The 14,191-nt window shown below is 42.5% G+C and overlaps 1 long non-coding RNA gene across 1 annotated transcript in view; it reads left to right on the top strand.

The window, feature by feature from the left end:
* The first annotated feature begins 5,994 nt into the window (after nt 1–5,994).
* LOC141108263 (uncharacterized) overlaps nt 5,995–14,191 on the top strand; it is a 35,346-nt gene continuing 27,149 nt past the window's right edge. Inside the window, exon 1 of the long non-coding RNA XR_012236044.1 lies at nt 5,995–6,447. This is a non-coding gene — a long non-coding RNA (uncharacterized lncRNA). The remainder of the gene's footprint in view (nt 6,448–14,191) is intronic.

Genomic DNA, 14,191 nt, shown 5'->3' on the forward strand with positions numbered 1-14,191 from the left:
CTACAAATCATTCATTCATTCACTTGCCTAGCAGCCAGTACGCAGCACGAACAAAAGTCTCTGCCACAGACTTGTTTGGAATAAAACCCGTACGATCCTCTGCCATAGGATGTATTGGTTTGCGATGAATGTCAGACACAGTACTTGAACCTTTAAGCCAACCCGGCAGTACTATGCAGTAAGATTACTTCAGGATACGTCCTCCAACCGAGTCACCAGGCCCCTCCCAAGACCAGCACTCTGCATGATCCTTCCATGACGGGTCCTCCCCTGGGATCTCCCTGGTTGTCCAGCTTCTTCACTCAGGATAGACAGCTCAGGACCATTCCTCTGCTGCTGTTGTAAGCCCCAGACAGGCTTCTGGGCCCACCCACACGCCACAGCGACGTGGGCCTCCGCCACAAGGTGGTACTCTTAACACATACCTGTCGGCCAGGAGGGCCAGCAGGTGGCTGAAAATGAACCCCTAAACATGGCATCTGTCCCATAAATACCCTCTCCCAGAATGCAACTCGGAGGACCACCTCCACGGAGTTATCTCCGGGACAGAGGAGCACTCATACGCTTCAACACGTTGTCTTTCCAACACCAGCCCATGGTGACAACAACACCCACCGGCACAGTGTGGAACTACACGCAATTCAGCCAAGCTTGAACAGAGGCAAATCTAACTTCACCTAACAAGTAACCCATAAGATTTCAGCGGTAGAGCGCTACATGGACATTTATTTTTGTACATTTTATTCAAAATAATTGTACTCATATTTTAGTGCTGCACTTTAACATATTTATCTCTGCATTTTGAATCACTGCTGTGCTGGCTGCTACCCTTGTACTTATGGACAGTGCGGTATACGATTGTAGTTTTCATCTTCCAACAGGACAACGACCCTAAACATACAGCCAGAGCTACAATGGAATGGTTTAGATCAAAGCATATTCATGTGTTAGAATGGCCCAGTCAAAGTCCAGACCTAAATCTAATTGAGAATCTGTGGAAAGACTTGAAAATTGCTGTTCACAGACGCTCTCCATCCAATCTGACAGAGCTTGAGCTATTTTGCAAAGAAGAATGGGCAAAAATGTCACTCTCTAGATCTGCAAAGCTGGTAGAGACATCCCCAAAAAGACTTGCAGCTGTAATTGCAGTGAAAGGTGGTTCTACAAAGTATTGACTTGGGTGGGGGGGGGGGGGGGGCTGAATGCAAATACACGCACTTTTCACATATTTATTTGTAAAAAATGTTGAAGACCATTTATCATTTTCCTCCTACTTCACAATTATGTGCCATTTTGTGTTGGTCTATGACATAAAATCCCAATAAAATACATTTACGTTTTTGGTTGTAACATGACTAAATGTGGAACATTTCAAAGGGTATGAATACTTTTTCAAGGCACTGTAAGTGTACAATTCCACATAAAGAATATACAAATTGCCCTTTATCATTGGAAAGCTGTCCTTCTGTCAGTGACTTTGCTTTGATTGAGATGATGTCACCAGTCTGCTGCAGGAAGGAAGAAGCATTTTGCTGGTCTCCTCTTCCCCAGTGATCACTTAGACTGTACATTGTACTTTGTAGCAAGCCATAAGGTGAGAAGCTGCAGCAGGAGCAGATGATCTCTGTCAGACATTTGTGAACACAGCCTAGAACTGCACAGGCACCAGAGTTTACATGTGTGCATCATCTTTGAGCCACCATCTTATACCGCATACACACGATCAGAGTTTTCGTCGGAAAAAACTTGGATGGTTTTTCCAACGGAATTCCGCTCAAGCTTGCCTTGCATACTCACAGTCACACAAGTTCTCTGAACTTTCGACCGCCAAGAACATGGTGACGTACAACACTACGACGAGCCAAGAAAATGAAGTTCAATGCTTCTGAGCATGCGTCGAATTGTTTCCAAGCATGCGTAGGAATTTTGCGTGTCGGAATTGCTACAGACGATCGGAATTTCCGATAGGAACTTTTTCTGTCGGAAAAATAGAAAACCTGCTCTCAATCTTTTGCTGGCGGAAATTCCGATCGTGTGTACGCGGCATAAGTGCAGGAAGTAGATGCTGACCATGGATGATGCCTGAACAAAGATGGCTCTGTCCTTATGGAGAGAAAAGCATGGAATACATTGCCAGACTGATCTCTGTGAGAGGTTATACATTCCTCAAAGTTTAACATTTATATATCAGGTAGCATGCACATGACATGAGAAACCTTTCTGATGCTAGGTCTGCTTTAACATTTTACTACTGAAGTCGATATGCTGCTGAATTATGACAAATAATATTGCAATATAGAAATCAGCTGACATGAAGTCCTGGGCATAGATCTCTGCATACAGTACACTGCCAATCCTTGCTGTACAATGTGCATTGCCTATGGTGGTGAGATGTGGGCACCATGGAGTACAATGTATGTTGTCACTCGGCACAGTGCTGAATATTGATCTAGCTGTAAGTTATCAGACGAGACGGCTGTGTAGTGACTGTGACACACAGACATCTAGGGCACATGCCAGGGGGGAGGGGGATGACTGTAACTGCTGTGTGGCAGCAAACCAAGGTGAGACATGCCTATGCTTGGCAACTGCTGTTACCATGGGAACTGGATCTCCTAGCACTCAATCAGTCCACCCCTCTATACTGACCCCGCTCAGCCTCTCCTAGGAACTTATGACTACAGGGGGTCAAGACTGCCACGTAATCAAGTAGTAGTACATCTAATTTAATGGACTTAAAGCGGAGGTCCGCTGAAAAAAAAAAATTAAAAGCCAGCAGCTACAAATACTGCAGCTGCTGACTTTTAATATATGGACACTTACCTGTCCAGGGAGCCCGCGATGTCGGCAGCCAAAGCCAATCCGTCCTTCGGCTCTCGGCTGCTGCCACCGCCATCCTCGGTAAGGGAATAAGGAAGTGAAGCCGTGCGGCTTCACTTCCTGGTTCCCTACTGCACATGCGCGAGTCGCGCTGCGTGTCCTCTCAGGTCCCTGCTGTGTTCTGGGACCTGTGTGTCTCCCAGAATACAGCGGGGGAGGACGGGGTAGGCGCCGGAAGTGGCATAGGTCACCGCAAGCGCCGCTGTGATCTATGCCAGAAAGTGGGAGCAAATACCTGTATTAGACAGGTATCTGCTCCCTCCTCCCCCCTGAAAGGTGCCAAATGTGACACCGGAGGGGGGAGGATTCCAAAAAGTGGAAGTTCCATTTTTGGGTGGAACTCCACTTTAAAGCAGAACTGTAGCTAATAAACAAACAATTGCAATCAGGAAGGTTTTTTTATTACGTATAATAATATATATACCTACCTTTCTGTTAGCAATTTTCTTTAGTGTGTATACTGAGGTGTGCATGCACAGCCCAGTGTACAATCCCAGTATTGTATGCACAGGAGTGACATCTTCCCAAGTTAGCCAATCAAGATAGCTGTAGGAACCAAACCATAGGTGTGCACATCCTATTGCATTAGGGTGCGCACCCAGAGCTCAAATACACATGCTTGTGTGTGTGTATATTATATGTACTGTAGAGGTTGGTGTCAGTGGGGCAGTGGATGGTGTCAGTCAGTACAACAGTGGACTTTGTCATAAGGGCAGAGGATGGTGTTAGTAGAGCAGTAGACTGTGTCAGTAGGGCTGTGGATGGTATCGGTAGTTTTTTTTTTTTTTTTTTTTAATCATTTTTTTTGTACTTTTTACAACATTATTATTATTATTTATTTATTTTTCCAATTTTTTTTTTAGGAGCCCCGTTGGGGGACTTTGCTGAAATATCATGAGTCTAATCAGACCCCTGATGTCTTACGTTTGAGCAGAAGAAAAAGACTGAAGACAGAGATTCCACAGTCTTTTTCTCTGCAACCTCAACTGCACTGGAAAGTGAATGAGTGAGAAAAGTTCTGTGCTGATCGGAATCCTGTTCATTCACAAACGGAAGCATAGTAAATACAGTTTATTATGCTTCAGTTATGAAGGAACACAGAGAGTAATCTGCACCAATACAGCAGGGGGAATCAGTGCTGCATGAGGTGATTAGGGTGTGCCCAGGCACATCTGACACACCCCATGTGCGCGGCTATATGCCAAACCCAGAAGGAGACGTTGACACCAGTATAGGGAACAGAGGTAAGTTTAGTTTCACTTTAAAAAGTAATTATATCCGAAGTATAGGCAACACCATTAATGCAATAGTATTAAATGTAGAAAGTAAGCACCTAATGCTATGTTGATATCATCCAACTGTGTTCCTCTGCACAGCAGCATTCAGACTGAGGGGGGAGGGGCAGCAGTTGAAGCCAGTTTATACAACGTGTTCATAGAAAAAAGGAGGAGAGCTTGCAAAAGGTTGAGCTCTTTAGTGTGCTGCTGTTCTTTCATTGTCCACTCAGCAGGCTGGTGGTGTGTTCTTGACCAAGCTGTGCTTCTAATGCACTAGTCGAGTATCAGTCACATCCAGCACCAGGCTTTGCTCTCTGTTAGGGTTGTCTGGATCACAAGACTGACTAAGCAGAATTGTGTTTGCTAGTTCTGGATTAAATGGAAACATTTCTACACACAACTGACTTCTTGCCCAGTAGGAAGGTGACTGTAGGCAGCCTCTGATCCTTTACCCTGGCCATAGTAGATAGTAGATGAGCAGTGAGACAAGGTGTCCTCCATCAAACATTCCCCAGATCCTCCTCTGTGTTCTCAGCTAATGAGTTAATATGGCATATGCACAGAGTGACTCCCTTTTCCTCATTAATTAGCTGACAGTTTGGAGAACCTACAGTTATGATCCTGAGTTCTGGTAAGCAAATACAGGCAACCCATACAAACATAGAGGATATACCAACTCCTAGCAGATATAGCCCTGATGGAAGCTGAGCTCAAGACCCAAGTTCTGCAGAGCAACACGTGGAGAATTTTAGCAGCGTAGGTTCATAGGTGAGAATACGTCTATTTCCCAAAGACAACCTCTGGATATGATGCTGAGCACATGTACTCAACTTCTTTGATCGACCATGGCGAGGCCTGTTCTGAGTGGAACCTGTCCTGTTAAACCACCGTATGGTCTTGGCCACCGTGCTGCTGCTCAGTTTCAGGGTCTTTGCAATCTTCTTATAGTCTAGGCCATCTTTATGTAGAGCAACAATTCTTTTTTTTTAGATCCTCAGAAAGTTCTTTGCCATGAGGTGTCATGAAGTTGAACTTCCAGTGACCAGTATGAGAGAGTGAGAGTGATAACACCAAATTTAACACACCTGCTCCCCATTCACACCTGAGACCTTGTAACACTAATGAGTCACATGACACTGGGGAGGGAAAATGGCTAATTGGGCCCAATTTGGACATTTTCACTTAGGTGTGTACTCATTTTTGTTGCCAGCGGTTTAGACATTAATGGCTGTGTGTTGAGTTATTTTGAGGGGAGAGCAAATTTACACTGTTATACAAGCTGTACACTCACTACTTTACATTGTAGTAAAGTGTAATTTCTTCAGTGTTGTCACATGAAAAGATATAATAAAATATTTACAAAAATGTGAGGGGTGTACTCACTTTTGTGAGATACTGTATATAGATAACAGTGTGTGACTGTGATGGAACATTAGAGTGAGCGCATCTCTGGTGCAGAAGTTGATGTAACTGACTCAGTGTTCTTTGTACAGCATTGCGGAATATATAAGATCTCCTGTATATCAATGTATAATAATATTGCCATGTGACTGTGATGGAACATTAGAGCGTAAGCTCCTCTGGTGCAGAGATTGATGTAACCGGGTCAGTATTCTCTGTACAATATTGCAGAATATATCAGAGCTATATAAATGTATATTAAAAACAGTGGTGGAACATTAGAGTGTAAGCTCCTCTAGTCTCTGGAGGATGTAAATGGTTCAGTGTTCTCGGTACAGTACTGCGGAATATATCAGAGCTGGAGAAATGTAAAGCTGTGAAACATGCTGGCTCTATATAAATGAATAACATACAGTATACAAGTACTCTATGTCAGTGGGAGCTTATAGCAGGGGTGGTATGCAGAGAATTAGCGTTGCAGAAGGCATGAGAGAGCCACATGATTGGTGGATGTGAGAAAAGAGCAGATTAATTATAATGCAGACAATGCTCTGGAAACACACAGGACAGATGCAGCCTCTGTTAAATACATGTCTGCTCCTTGTAGCATCCTCCTCCCCCCCATCCCCTGGGGGGGGCTTCTACATCATTCATGATTCTTCCTCATCCTCCGTCTCCTGTGCAGCGACCACATCTACACAGCTCATCATCCACCTCTGTTGTCTGCCATGGCAGGGGAGATGGACTCCAAGCACCCCCAAATAGATCCCCGCATCCTCATCTTCCTCCTCTATATGGTCATCCTGCAGGAACTGGTCAGTGGCTGGATGGAGTACAAGAAACTAGCATGTAAACCCAAGAAGAAGGCTGGACCAGTCTGGTCATCCAGGTGAGTCACTGCCAAGGTATAGACATTCCTTAGTCTGTGGGTAACCTATGACTTGCTGTCAGCTGGGGGACTACAAGCTTCAGCATCACCTACTTGTAGTCCTACAGATCCTCCTCTGTTTATGGCAATCTCTGGCTCTCTACGCCAGGGGATTACAAGGCCCAGCATGACATGTACTAAATCCCCCCTGTTGTAATGGGATAACATTCTGCCTAATCCGCAAGAAAAAAAATGGTTATACATCCTCCTATGGCTGTACTACATGGAATACATTTATAAATCTTTGTCTTATTACCTTAGAAACATATCACTGAGAGTGTATATAATGTAGTATACTGATAGTTAGACTGCATTTGCATGGAGTTTGCATTTGGGTGCACTTGCCAAGGGTCATTTTATAGATCATTTATAGTGCAAATGTAAAAGGTAGTGCGGTAAACTGTGAATATGCACAAACCATAGTTTGGACACACTACTTTCATCTCCAATTAGTACAAATTAGCCCTGGTTTACACCGGTGCAGCTTTGAAATAGCGCTAATTCAGCACAATTTTAAAGCCGCAGATCAGTGCAATTTGCACCTCTGATTTCATTGCAGCTTGCAACTTTGTTTAACAGAAGTCTATGCAAGTCACAATGAAATCGGCAAAAAGTAGTGCAGGAACCTATTTCAAAGTCGCTGTGACATTAGTCACCGCAATTTGAACGGTTCTATTGCTTACAATGGGGTGCGACTTGTCATGCGAATTGAAACTGTCAAAACGCATGAGAAATTACACCAGTATAACCGGGGGGGGGGGGGTTATGCTCAGTAGTGTATAGTGCACCTGTGTTCATTTTAGAGTAAAGTAATTGTGAACCATACAGTTATATCCATAACTGCTTTTGCTAAGTTAGTTTCATAAATTATCTTTCTTACCTTTTTTTACAAGGTTAAAAAGTTCTGTCATATGACCATGTATCTCTGATGGGGGAGCAGGCTTACAGGACACTGTGCAGACACACATCATGCCTGTATTTCATAGTCTGTTCAGCCTTAGGCAAGATTCATTCTGTGTTTGAGCAGGCTGTGATTGGTTGGGGAGTGTGGTGACTGAGCAGACTACCCAATACAGGCATGCTGTCTGTCTGCACAGTGTCCTGTACCTCTGAATGGCCAGCCTAATGACGTAAACTGACCAGCAAGAACAGGTTAGCTTCTCTGTTTTGTTTGGTCAGTTTAAAACAAGGAAGAAAGGTGCCTGAAAGGATTAACCAGGAGCTTCAAATGGAAGAAGTACATGAAAATGATAGAGACTATAATTGATACAATACACATACAGGTGCATCTCAAAAAAATTGGAATATAATCAAAAAGTTAATTAGTTTCAGTAATTCAATTCAAAAAGTAAAACTCAAATATTATATAGATTTATTACACACAGTGATATATATCAAGCATGTCTTTGTTTACTTTTGATGATTATGGCTTACAGCTAGTGAAAGCCTAAACTTCGGTATCTCAGAAAACTTGAATATTACATAATGACCAATAAAAACAGGAATTTTTATACAGAAATGTTGGCTTACTGAAAAGTATGTCCATGTACAGTATAGTATGTACTCAGTACTTGATCGGGGCTCCGTTTGTATGATTTACTTCATCAATGTGGCCTGGCATGGTGGTGATCAGCCAGTGGCGCTGCTCAGGTGTTATGGAAGACCAGGTTGTTTTGATAGCGGTCTTCAACTCGTCGGCATTGTTGGGTCTGGTGTCTCTCATCTTCTTCTTGACAATACCCCACCGATTATCTATGGGGTTTAGGTCAGGTGAGTTTGCTGATCAATCAAGCACAGTGATACCATGATCATTAAACCAGGTATTGGTACTTTTGGCAGTGTGGGCAGGTGCCAAGTCCTGCTGGAAAATGAAATCAGCATCTCCATAAAGCTGGTCAGCAGAGGACAGCATAAAGTGCTCTAGAATTTCATGGTAGAAGGCTGCGCTGACTTTGGACTTGATGAAACACAGTGGACCAACACCAACAGATGACGTGTCTCCCCAAATCATCACTGACTGTGGAAACTTCACACTGGACCTCATGCAACTTGGTTTCTTGGCCTCTTCCTCCAGACTCTGGGACCTTGATTTCCAAATTAAATGCAAAATTAACTTTCATCCGAAAAGAGGACTTTGGATAACTGAGCAACAGTACAGTCCTTTTTCTCTTTAGCCCAGGTAAGACACTTCTGACATTGTCTCTGGTTCAGGAGTGGCTTGACAAAAGGAATGCAACAGTTGTAGCCCATGCTTCCGATACGTGTGGTGGCTCTTGAAGCACTGACACCAGCTGCAGTCCACTCCTTGTGAATCTCCTCCAAAGTTTTGAATGGCCTTTGCTTTAATATGCTCAAGGCTGCGGCTATCCTTGTTGATTAATAATAATGCCCACACAAAAAAAGCATCAGTTGTTAGTGTGATATACATATAAATGACCTAGTGATATAAGGTAACATCAATAAAAATAATATTATATAATATATAAATTGCTACTAATAGCACCTCGTGAAGAGTGAAAAAGTCCAGTATCGTAATGCTAGACATACGGAACCCTTCCAAAAATGAAGTGAAAAAACATATAAAATCAGACAGCAAACCAAGTCCACATCAATGTGAGGTGATTCAGAAAAAAAGTTGAATAATGAAGAAAAAAAATTCCAAAAGTGCAGGTGTCTTCAATCTACAAATGTTGTTGCACCGTGTACACCACTCCTCAGTGACGTGATTCCACTCCCATGTGAATTGCACACTCACCAGCTGATAAGGCCTCACACTCTTGTGCTTAGCCGGCAACACGCCTCAACCCACTATCATGGGGGTTAACATGCGACCACCAGTATCCACTGCTAAGTGCACCGAACATGCTCCAGATGGCGTAATAACGTTTTAAAACATTTAATTCCAAAATAAAATCCACACATATACACTCACATGTTAAGTAAAATCACTAGGCACTTCACAGCAAAATGAAACTGTATCACAGCAAAGCACAGCAGAGCACGCAGTAGCACTAGCACAGGACGGCCACAGCGGACCCAGGGAGTGTGAATGCCGGCGATCGTCTCACCTGTTCACAGCTCACGTTTCTCAGCTGGTCTCTGCTCCGTCAATCGTCAAATCTCCCTCTAACAGACGTCTATGATTGCCGTGTAGCCACGCCCAAAAGATGCCAAGGTAAACAACATGATGCACCAAATAAAAATAAAATTAAAAGATACAAAATAAAAATGATATATAAATAATAATGAGAGCAGATAAAAGTAATAAATCACCTCTAATGGATAAGCGGGATCAGTGCCACAATAAGACTGTCCAATCTTAAGCTTGTAAACTTGCTTACTGTTCCACTTCACCATTTCAGCAATGTTTTACATGCCGTCACTAGCTCCTCCTGCTGATGCAACGTCATATGTCACGTGACTTTCTTGAGAAAGTCACGTGACATGTGACGCAACACGTCGGGAGGAGGAGCCAGTGACGGCATCTAATGTTATTGTCAGCACAGCAGATGCTGTATGAAGAGCGGTGTCAAACGTCTGACTATTTTTACACAAGCGTTATTGCTACTACACAAATGTGAGTGGATTCAAATTACTATTATTGATCCATGCAACTTGTATCATTGCACAATGATGCGTTTTTTTCATTTATTTCATGTAAAACATTGCTGAAATGGTGGAGTGGAACAGCAAGCAAGTTTAAAAGCTTAAGATTGGACAGTTTTATTGTGGGACTGATCCCGCTTATCCATTGACAGTGATATATTACTTTAATCTGCTCTCATTATTATTTATATATAATTTTTATTTTGTATCTTTTAATTTTATTTTTATTTGGTGCATCATATTGTTTACCTTGGCATCTTTAGGGCTAACCTTGCACATATAGGGGCTATTTGATTCCCTTATTTGGTGTGTTTTGTATATATTGTGAAGCACTTGTTATATATTGGTTTTAATATGGTTCACCTAGTTTATATTCACTTATATTTAGTAGGGTGGGAGGTTGATTTCAGCACACCAATATATGTATATTTGAATTAGCTGATTACAGTGTGACATCATGAGTCTACAATATTGAACTTTTTCACAATATTAAAATTTTTTGAGATACTGAATTGTGGGTTTTCACTAGCTATAAGCCATAATTATCAAAATTAAAAGAAAGAAATACTTGAAATATATCACTTTGTGTGTAATGAATCTATATAATATACGAGTTTCACTTTTTGAACTGAATTACAGAAATAAATTAACTTTTTGATGGTATTCAAATTTTTTGAGATGCACCTGTATGTGAACACACACAGGAAAAAATATATGTAAGGTAACATACATTTTAAATCCCAGCAAATCTAACATAATCGAAGTGTGATATAAATTGATTCCAATCAGCATGTACCCTTAAAGGAGTTGTAAAGGCAGAATTTTTTTTTATCTTAATGCATTCTATGCATTAAGATAAAAAACCTTTTATTTGCATCAGCACCGCCATTGGCTCCCGCGGCTGTCAATCAAAGTCAGTCAGCCAATCAGGGGATAGAGGGGGCGGGGCTCCATGTCTGAATGGATACAACAAGCTGTGACTCGGCTCCAGTGCCCTCATAGGAAGCTGCTCCCCACCCCTCCCCCCCACCAGAACACTATGATCAGCGCTCTCCGCCATTAACTGAGAGTGTTAATCGGGAGTTAGTTGGCTGCTAGTTTTCCGGCATGCTCGTTGACAGAAGCCGGCCAAACGAAAAGAACGACATACACACGGTCCGAACGTCAGATGGTTTTTATTGAGCCAATGTATCCCAAGATTAGGCCCGAGTATACGAGTAGAGAGAGATTAGAAACCCTCTCAGTTTTTATTGCTTTCTGTGGCTCCCATTAAGGAGATTCACCCTCTCTATTTGTCTTGTTTACGAATCTTATCACTGAAAGTGAAAGTAAAAGAAAATCCCCAGAAAAGCAATAGAGGGGAAATCTTCCAATTAGGACACTAATTCTGGTGATCTGGGGTCCCCAAGAGATTCCCCTAATTTGCAGGGATTTCTTCTCATTCTTGTTTGGCTATGGGACAGGAAGTGAAGGAAAAACTCTGAAATGGGACACAGATGGTGAGAAAAAAATCTGACAGGGGTTATAACCCTCCCTTGTTCTATCCAAAGTGAAATAAACGTTTTGCATATATTTCTCCTTTAACCACTTGCCTACTGGACACTTTCACCCCCTTCCTGCCCAGGTCAATTTTCAGCTTTCAGCACTGTCACAATTTGAATGACAATTGTGCGGTCATGCAACACTGTACCCAAATTACATTTTTATCATTTTTTTCACACAAATAGGGCTTTCTCTTGGTGGTATTTAATCGCCACTGGGTTTTTTATCTTTTGCTAAACAGACAAAAAAAGACAGAAAATTTTGAAAAAATAAACATTTTTCATAGTTTGCTATAAACTTTGCAAAGAGGTAATTTTTCACCTTCACTGATGTGCGTTGATGAGGCTGCACTGATGGGCACTGATAGGGGGCACTGTTGAGTAGGCACTGATTGGCCACACGAGTGGGCATGATTAGGCAGCACTTGTTTGAAGTGTTGGGATTGCACTGATGATCAGATGTCCCTTTAGCACAAACCGGTTATTGGCTCTTTTCTCCCCTTCTCATGCTGTCAGAGTGAGGAAAGGAAAGGCAATAACCGGCTTGTGTTTACATCATGATCAGCTGTCACTGAACATAGCTGATCATGTGGTAAAGGGCTGCTGTGATTGGCCCTATTCCCCTGATTTGTGATCAGATCAGCGATCAGAGAACGTACGCCGCAGACAGCACAATCACAGCATTAACAGTATTAATTTACTTATTTTTTTTACAAATTCTTTATTTATGAGCAGCAATCCCCAACATAGCAAGACATCGTAAAATAACACAATATACTGTATAGTACAATATAGCTCAAAGATCTCCTGACATTCATGTAAACAATGCAGAATGATAAAAGAGGACAAAAAAAGGACTGAAAAAAAAGACAAAATCCACACAGACAGAATCTGATAATAAAAGTTAGATAATTCATCACCAAGTAAAAATAGAGGGATCGTCACCGTATATGTAGGTAAATATTGTATAAACATAGGCTTGGCAAAGGAGGATACTGCAAGTATTTTACTAGAAAAGGTAGAACAATAGGAGAGGGCGAAAGGAGAGGGGTGACATTGGTGCATATGGATGGAAGGTACCACAAGCACTCATCAGCCAGCGGAACCCACGTCAAAGAGCGCCTTGCCCTCCTCTGAATAGACAAACATGGTCCATAAGGTCCAGGTTTTAGAGTGCACCTTGCGTTTATGTTGCGCAGGAAGAACAAGGTCTTCCATCTGATTTAGTCCTTCAACTCTCTTAAGCAAAAGTCAGATGGATAGGAGGTTATGAGTCTTTCCATTTGGTAAAGATGCATGATTTGGCGGCGTTAATAAGATGGCGAAGTATAAACTGGCCGGTATATTCGAGACATGAAGGAGGAAAAAGGTTGGATTCTCAGGAATGTGGTAGCCTCAGTTTGGGGCAGGACCAAAAGATGTGCAACAGTGTCCCTCACTCCACATCTTCATCAGCAATCCGCAGCGGTCAGAAAGTATTTATGAAGACTAGAAGAGGTATGATACCATGGGGTTAAAATTTTGAAGTTGTTTTCCTGGATCCTTGTTCAAATAGAGGATTTCAAAGCATACTGATTGATTTTGTTCCTTTGGTCAATTGAAAAAGTCCTACCCACTTCTCAAGATAGGGCAACTGGAAATCATCTAGGGGAACTACTAACAAGGAGTAAACCTTGGAAAGAGCATGAGGTAGTATACCTTGTTCAGTACAATAGTCCTCCAATGTAGTCAGCCGATGTCGATAGTTTCATGGAGAGGGAAAAGAGCTGAAAAAATTATGGAGCTGCAAGGCCCTCCAAGAATCCAGGTTAAAAGGTCTTGTGGGATCCATCAAAGTCTGTATGGAAGGCCAAGCATCTGACAGCAAAAAGTGAACCACAGGTTACATAAACTTGGGAAGAGAGGAGAGTAGCCAGGGGCTAGAGAAGTGGTGGAGAGAAGCGAGGAGCAGATGTATGCTGTATGCCCTATTAGGGGGTGTGCCTTGAGAGAAGAGGGCAAGTCTGTGTAGCACCACGGCTATCTACAAAGCGGTATCTGACTCTGAGCTCTGTCTAGTTGCGGCCAGAGCTTGATATCCACATGACGGAACTATTTTTGCATATCTGGTATCGAGAGGCCACCATATTGTTTAGGCAGTGACAACAGGCGATGACAGACTCTGGGCTGTTTATGCGCCCAGATGACATTAATTGACATTTTGACCATAGATACACTTTAAGGGAAGTTCTGCTGACTGCACTATAGGAATGGACCTTGAGGAAGAACTTCACTCCCCTTGCATGTTTTCTTATGATGGCTTGTCTTTGATTCACCTGCCCAGTGGATCCAGCTGTGGTCTGCTGTTCAGAAAAGATGAACTTCAACATCCTCTGAACTCATCAGTAGCTGAATTTCAAACTCGTGCTCTTTTCTTACTTGACTGAACTCTGGGCTGGGTCATTCCCATCCCACAGCTCACCTCCTTGTTTTTCTGAGCTGCGGGGTGGGAGAAAAAAAAAGACTGCAAGTTCAGGCTATGGCTACAGATGATTTTGTAGGGCACCAAAGCTCCTCTG

The sequence above is a fragment of the Aquarana catesbeiana genome, linkage group LG09, assembly GCF_042186555.1.
Source record: "Aquarana catesbeiana isolate 2022-GZ linkage group LG09, ASM4218655v1, whole genome shotgun sequence".
Taxonomy (NCBI): domain Eukaryota; kingdom Metazoa; phylum Chordata; class Amphibia; order Anura; family Ranidae; genus Aquarana; species Aquarana catesbeiana.